General features: G+C 37.9%; 1 long non-coding RNA gene across 1 annotated transcript; it reads right to left on the bottom strand.

The window, feature by feature from the left end:
- Window positions 1–426: 426 nt before the first annotated feature.
- On the bottom strand, window positions 427–4,999 carry LOC110679669. Its single transcript, XR_002502695.1, has 3 exons — window positions 4,427–4,999; window positions 4,006–4,371; window positions 427–693 (listed from the first exon to the last, which is right to left on the bottom strand). It is a non-coding gene; the product is annotated as an uncharacterized LOC110679669 (long non-coding RNA).
- Between the last annotated feature and the right edge of the window lie 3,083 nt (window positions 5,000–8,082).

Raw genomic sequence — 8,082 nt, 5'->3', positions numbered from 1 at the left:
GGCTCGAAGGACCAAATGTTCGCGCGCACTTACTGTCTTTCGGACTAGCACTAAAAGTCGTCTTTTAACTTAAACACTTAAACAGTTTATTTAGACGAAGAACAGAACTACACTTTATTTCACGCGAACACAAACAGTAAATTTTTATTGCCGTTTATTACGGCCGCACGGCGATGTGTATATATCGCGACGGTAAGTTTTCAACTGCCAGCTGATTGCTGGCTGGCTGGCGATCGAGAAGCGATCGGAGAGTAATTTACATAACAGAAAATAATACACGTACATGAACAAGTGGGACGGACTTACCAGATGCTTGCAGCAGAAAAGGACCACTTTACCTACGGTAGATGTGGATCGCATCTGGTCATTCACGATTCCCGTTGGTCGGGCAACAGTGGTTGTTTGTTTTTGGCTTCAACAGACTTCAATGTACGCCAATACTGCCATAAAGCATGTAACAATCACTAACATTCCTTCTCTCTTTATCCTTGTTTTCATATCTAACCCGCTTCGAGGAATAATTCATCGAAGAGGAAAGGCATCTCTTAACATGGCAGCGTAATGGCCGAGAAAACGTCGGTTTGCGGTCGCATCTCTCCATCCTCGGTTCTGCCCCACGCTCGCCAAATCGATACGCACTTGATCCGCCCACCTAGCTTGCAGCACTCCACGCCTTTGATAAGTATAAAGTTTCTGTAATCATTGAATACTAATTGAAAGGTAAATCAAATGAACTTATTATTTAACTAATAACAAATTTATTCCACAGAGCGATTTACAAAACACCACACAAAATCCCTCCTTTCACATATCCTTAGGCAAAACACTTCACTACTGTTATATGTATGACTGATTCATGTTCTTTCGACCTTGCATCATTCATACGTGTAGGGGAAGTCTAGAGTAAAAGCAAAACTTAAAGAGCCTTCTGGTCAAAGCTATTGTGTTGCCTACTTCCAAAACTCCAAATCCCCCGGTGTATTATGGACGGTATGAGTTTTCAAACCCTTGTTGGAGACTTGGCCCCTGACCCACTTGTACATCAATAAAATAAAAAAGCCTGAATTCCATACACTCAAAATAACCCAAACGTCATTGTTACGTGAAAACATACGTGATTTTTTCCATCGCACTTTTCACGTAGCTCTTACGGATATCATAGGTAGCCCAGAATGAACGCATGAACTTTTGTACTTCGTCCATTCCACCGGCGCTATTCGTAAGAGCTACGTGGATTTTCCGGTAGCCTTTACGAAGCGTTTCAATAGGATCTTGATGGTTTTGCATTAAATTTAACTGTAATAAAGACCAATCTTATGTCTAATAGGCTTTGGAAGAAAACTAATTCCCAATTGGAATATGTAAACAAACTTAAAATATTGTGATATTTTTATTGTCAATCTGAGCATTTTGAATCCTGTTTTCCCAATTTTGTGAGTTAGGTCTGTCTTGTTGTGCTATAATTGATAGAGGTTATAAATCAGGCATAAAATATGAAGTAATGCAGGGATTCTTCGGTATTCAAAGCATATTTACCTTGAAATCAATCTTACATAGGGTTTAAAGCAGCAGCAGCTTCTGGAGTTCTGCAAAAATTAAGCGGGCGCCATCTTAAGATTTGAGCTCAACACCGAATGTTCGTACAACATGCAGATGTCAAAATGAACTCAGACACCCACGTATATTTCACGTTAGTGCGATAGGTAACCTCAGTAAAAATTACCGAGTCACTATTTGGTGGTTATGAATGATTTAGTGATCTTTATATTAGTCAGGTGAAGTGGAGGTAAAATGAATTTAGAATGATCTACGTGATTTTCCACGTAGCAATGACGTTTGGATTTTTTTGAGTGTAGGTATTTGGAATTTATAAAAAAAAATAATATTAGAGTATTATACTTTTATGGTGGTAAGCTCCATCGAAGTTAATACGCCAATCGCGTATTATCCTCGATTTGACTATAGTAAAATCGAGGATAATACGCAATTGGCGTATTAACTTCGATGGAGCTTACCACCATTAAGCTAAGTATGCTAATCCGCTCAAGAAAAGTAAAAATTTCTGCGGAAGAAATGGTCAAGAAATGTTCTACAGTGAGCTTTATTTGAAATGACATTTCTTTTCAAATGCGTACTGCGATCAGTAAAAAGCGCATTCTTGATCGATTCATTGCAGAAATTTCCCATGCATCAAGATAGGCTGAGAAATTACTTGTCAGCAGCGAATCAGGCTTTACAGTGAAACCTCCACGATGTTCCATTACTACCTGCTACCGACTCATTGAACCATACTAAAAATGTCATGGTTGCTATGATGGTCTCTTTAAACCACTTTTCAATGCATTTCTGTTCCATGAATCGATGGTCCTTTCAGGTATGTGACCAGAGCAACTCGAGAATGTAACCTTGGTCGGAGTTATTCCGGTAGGTCTCTGGGTGAAATCGGATCATAATGCATTACCTCTGTATGTAGGCGAATTTTAAGTCATAGATGATTCTCGGAATCGGTTATAATTTGGTCTCTTTACCAATAGACTATTAGAAAAATGCATCAGTGTAAACCTCTAGAAAAATGGTTGAATTTGATTACCAGCAATAGATTGATCCTACAAATGGCAATTTTTCGGGTTCACCGTGGCACCAGAAATATCCTTTTAAGTGACCAATTTGTCTTTAAACATCTGAGCCAAGCCTATGGAAAAACTAAGATATTTGATATTTACTTTTCGAGATTTTAAACGGTTAGCCGCTGAAGCCGGTTCTTCCAGGGATTAAGTCCGGGTGGGCACATCTGATGCAATCTAAATGGTCCAGAACACCTAATTTCTTATGTTGAGTATCAGGTCAGATAAGATCAGAATGATTTGTACAAATAAGAATGAATTTTACATCACATACAAAAAAGCAAACCTGGCGTGTCCCTAAAATTAGCAATTTTTCACCCGACCTGACTCAGTGACCCAACGGAATAAGTCCGGCAACATTTACGTTCCCGAGTTCCTCTCACCACTTTTAGAATATTCGCTGAGTGATGAGAGTTTTATTTTAGTGTTTGATTTGACTCAGGCCAATACGGGTTAAGAGCAAGTTGTGTGACTACAAGTATGTAGAATGTACAATGAAAAAAAGTTTTTATTTTATGTACATTGAACACTCGAGCGTACGATTACATTTTTAGGCCTTCCTTAGCCAAGTGGTTAGAGTCAGCGGCTACAAAGCAAAGCCATGCTGAAGGTGTCTGGGTTCGATTCCTGTTCGGTCCATGATCTTTTCGTAATGGAAATTTCCTGCACTTCCCTGGGCATAGGGTATCATCATACCTGCCACACGATATACGAATGCGAAAATGGCAACTTTGGTAAAGAAAGCTCTTAGTTAATAACTGTGGAAGTGCTCACAAGAACACTGAGCTGAAAGGCAGACTCTGTCTCAGTGAGGACGAATTGCCAAGAAGAAGAAGACGATAAAACTTAGTACTGTTTTCCCAATGAGCTACAGTACAGGTGAAGAAGACCATGATTTGCATATGTATTGGTAACCAAAAAAGTGGTGACGTCACTATTTGGTTGCAAGCACGAGTAGATATGGGATATTTGAAACAAATTGAATGTAACATAAAAAATTGTGGTGCATACCATGAAATTTAATTCGAACTAGATGATTTTTCATTATCGTATTTATCGTTGGAGTATTTCAACACAATAGACATAAAAATATTCAAAATAATCACATTTTTAATTGAGGTTTGCCTAGCACGAAATAGGGTATTCCATCTGTATAAATAACTTATGTATACTTTTTGATGACGCCGTAAAAACTATTAGTAACCAAGTGTGTAGCTTGTTGTTTCTGAGCAGATGAATAGATTAACACGTTAATAAACAACACTGTGGTGAAACAATGCTAAGAAACAATAAGGTACATACTTGGTTCTCATTGGCTGGATTAAATATCTTGCTTGCGTTTAATCAGCGTTCGTAGTGTTTTCAGCAATACCAATCTTACCGCTTCCTCTAACATGACTTAAGGAGAATTGAGCCTATCATGACTGACGAACTCTGACCAACCGGAATCGTTCAGGCTATCAACATCTGAACTTCGTAGCGGTAGAGGGATTGGCCAGCTAAATCGCCTCTAACAAAACATCCATGTTTGAGTCGGAATCACGTATGTTCTGTTCCTTTGGAACGGTGAAACATCGCAAGAAGATCCATTTTCAACTATTAACGTTTTTCGATTTCTCCGCCTCCAGTGAACAGTGATTTTGCAAAAGGTTAGCCACAAGTTCCTTTCGCTCGTTCCGTTGATAACGTTGGGAACGACCTCTACTCTCAACGCATGACGATTCCGGAGTACGAATAGTGGGAAAAGCTGTAATTGGCATTCCGTTTATTCCGTTTCTAGGTACTGGACAAAGAAATCTTACCACCTGGGACCAGACTATTTCGATCTGCACCTGTCAACGATTTTCGGATCGAAGCATTGATCACAAAATCGTCAGATGTGAGATGCTGGGAGCATACATAAAGCGATGTACCCGGATCTTTGATGAGCCCACAAAATTTCACCCATTTCGATCACTTGCTAGGTTCTTTGGGGAAAGTGTGAAAATGCAAATATCACTGTTCTTCGCTTCCTGTGTCGTTATCTTGCACACATTGACTGCACACTGCGGCATTCTATCAAAATTTATCAGAAATTGTTAAAACTGTACGGAATAAAGTGGAAAAACTTCTGAACTCGCGCACTTTTTGCTTTTGCGTCAAGGAATTTTAAATTGTAAACACAAATAGTGACGTAGGCAAGATCAGCGATGTATTGGTGTTAGGTGTCATTTTTAACTTTATACAGTTGTCACACACACTATTATACGGAACTGCGCCACCTGTTCTGTAACTCATTGCTGTTTTCCATCGTTTTACAGTTTACAGTTGTTTGTAGATTTTCTTAGAATGACCTCAGCAGAGCGTTTATGTAACGATAGTGAAATGTTTAGTTATAATCGTAGTACCAGGTAGACATGATTAACAAAGAGTCCACTTATTGTGACCGATTTCTGAAAAGTAGTACCAAAACTATAATCATATCAACCATATCCATCTTATCGTGAACTGATAAGAAAATGCAAGTTTGAATCACAACTCGAGATAAATGTATGCATTTGCAAAGCATGGGTTTCGTGAGATAGATAAACCTGTTTATGCCTCAGCTTACCTAAGCAGCATCTAATGCGACATGCATAGATCGTAGCATGATCAATAGGGTGGGTCGAACGTATAGAATGGTCGATTCTCAATCATATCATTGAAAACTGTTTCTTATGAAAGGCTCACGAGTTGATTTCTTTGGTGCAACATAATCTTTGATCACAATGATGATTGATCACAAACCAAGGAAATAAATTCATGAGCCCCTTTATAAAACAGCCATTTTTTGTCTACTACACAATTCAATGACGGTATTTCAAATAACACGGATGTTGATATCGTCTGGATCTGTGTTGAAACTAAGAAAACATGAAGAACCATAGACCGGGCAAATTGATCAGTATCTCTTTTCTGTTATATCTTAAGGATTCCAGATATTGTAAAACTTATCTCAACAAAATCAGTATTTGGCCAGGAATGCACCAAGCCGGTGTAAAATATCGTGAATAAAATTTGAAAAAGGTACTTCGCTGATCCCTTCTAGATGAAAAAAATGATTTTTTTTGCATCTCGGCTTCGCATCAGTGTTTTATTTAGTAATCCTTCGTGCCAACAATGTTGTTAACACCTTCAAAAAATACAATGTCTTACAAACCAACCTATTCTAAAAACAAAATACTTCAAAATCATGATTAGATATCTTCAAACTAGAAAACATTGAATATAAGTGATACGAACGAAACATTTTCAGCCTTCTTGAAAATACCGTAAAGTGCCGTTATTCAGCGCAGTTAAGGAATAAAAATATTCAAATGGTTAATTAAAAATGAGTATTGCATCAACAAAAAAAAAAAAAAATTACGAGTGGATCGCTAGCAAATTTGTTGTAGATTATGGGAAAAATATAAACTAGATTGTATTCATAATTTACAATTGTGATTTTATTGAAAAAGTTCACTTTTCGAAATTGCCTAATTCCGCGCATTTTTGAAACGCTTTTCCATATTCCGCGCAGAAGAATGCCTAACTCCGCGAGTTAAATTTTCACGGATGGAAGTTTCTTTTTAAAAAAAGCTACTTAACTACCCTAGAGCCGAAATCGAACTAAACGTTTATTACAATCTATCCATTAACTACACTTCATTTGCCTGCACTAGCACTTTTCGTCGTCGCATATCGAAACAGCTGGATCGCGTCGATGACCGATGGTTACATCCGCCCCGATGCCGTCGTCAGCAATCTCCACTGCACCCATTCTGGCGGCTCCGTTGCCGACTCGCTGCAGCTGGGTCGTCAGCATTTTTGGTTAACGCCAACCGGGTAGCTCCGTTGCTAACTCGTCCCTTCCTGAGAGTTGAGGCTCCGCCCGAATCACGTCCATCAAAGTCAAGGATCTAATCCTGGGTTGAAGTTCTACCACTGGTTCCTGATTGGTTGTGGCTTTAGATGTTTGTATCCTTACTGTAGCTTGTCTGTGGGAGAAAATTTTCAAAAGAATCGCAAAACCGATAATCGTGAAGGGTAATGAGAAGATTCCTCCAAATAGAGGCCAAGATGGCCATTCGATGCTTGTGTTGTTTAGCCGGATGTAATCCATTTCCTTCCTCATCTCCAGGTGCAAATTATGCAAATGCTCAAGACTCAGGTTTGCTATGGTGAATTGTTTCTGTATATTGAGGCCGTCTAAAGGTAGTTGTATTAGATTTCCAGCCATGTTCCGAATGATGTTTGAATAACTGATGTTCTTGATGATCATTTCACAATCATGAAACGATATAAGAAATGTTCCAGTTAGGGTACGGTTGTTGATTCCACAATTCGATGTAAAGGTAATATTTCCATCGGTGTTCAAAATAATGTTTTCATTATTTATGATGATGATTTCTTCATCAGGTGGGTTCAGGGTGTAATTGCAACTAGCTTGCTGTCCGGAGAGAAGGTTTGGTACACATCTAGAGTTATCGAACTCCGTTTCCTGGATTTTGTATATGTTTTCCGTCAATGAGCTTACAATGTAGCTACCGGTCTCGTGATTCAGATAATTTCTCTTAGTCAAATGAATTTGTTTATGGTTTGATGTAACAGGGAAGACGTGAATCTTGTTGAAAATTCTCTTATCCAAAATAGGTGTCTTGATTAGTAGAGTCAACTCCTTGGTGTTGGTGGCGATCGTTGTATCCGCAAAACTTAGTGCTTCCAGTGCATTGTGAAGTGTAATATTCTGTTTCATTAAATCTTGATATAGAATCCCTATTTCGTCCTGACTAAGTATATTTTGGTTAAGAATTCCTACTTTAGCGAGAGAAATACTGTCAACAATCTGTCCTAATTTATCTGCTAGATATTTTAAATTGAGAAATATGTTTATCGAATATATTTCCATGGATTTTGAATTTGCTAACTCTATTGCGTCTTTTGTTTTGTATACTAATTCTTTCATTTGCAGATTAAGTGCTCTGTTAATTCTGATTTGTTGATTATTGTTACTTACAAGTTCATTAATGGAGGAATTTATTAATTTTAAGTCGTTTGCATCTGGACTACCTGCAATAAATTTCCAGCCTGTTCCTAATTTATCCCAACGTTTATGTCTTTTAAATGGATTTAAATTGCTAAGTATTTGCTGAATTTCGTCAAATTTTTGCGAAGTGAGTTTTGTAAATTGATTGAATTTTAGCTGTTCAAATTGGTTTCTCAGACTGTCTACATGATTGTTAAGGGAGGTAATGTTGAAATGATGGATATAGATATGAGAGGTAAGTTGTATCCTAGCAGTACCTGAGTGAAAAGCAACAATTGGTAAGTGATCTATTCTCCTAACGTTTATCTTTTCACCTATCGTTATACTTAGATACATGAGGGTTCTGAAAAAAGAGAGTATAATAAAAGGAGAGTTAAATCTTCCTAACCTTGATATCGTTTTTATGTACTTTCC

The sequence above is a fragment of the Aedes aegypti genome, chromosome 3 (assembly GCF_002204515.2).
Source record: "Aedes aegypti strain LVP_AGWG chromosome 3, AaegL5.0 Primary Assembly, whole genome shotgun sequence".
In the NCBI taxonomy this organism is placed as follows: Eukaryota; Metazoa; Arthropoda; class Insecta; order Diptera; family Culicidae; genus Aedes; species Aedes aegypti.
Note: the sequence above shows the minus strand (reverse complement) of the source record. Positions and strands in the feature narration are given on the sequence as shown.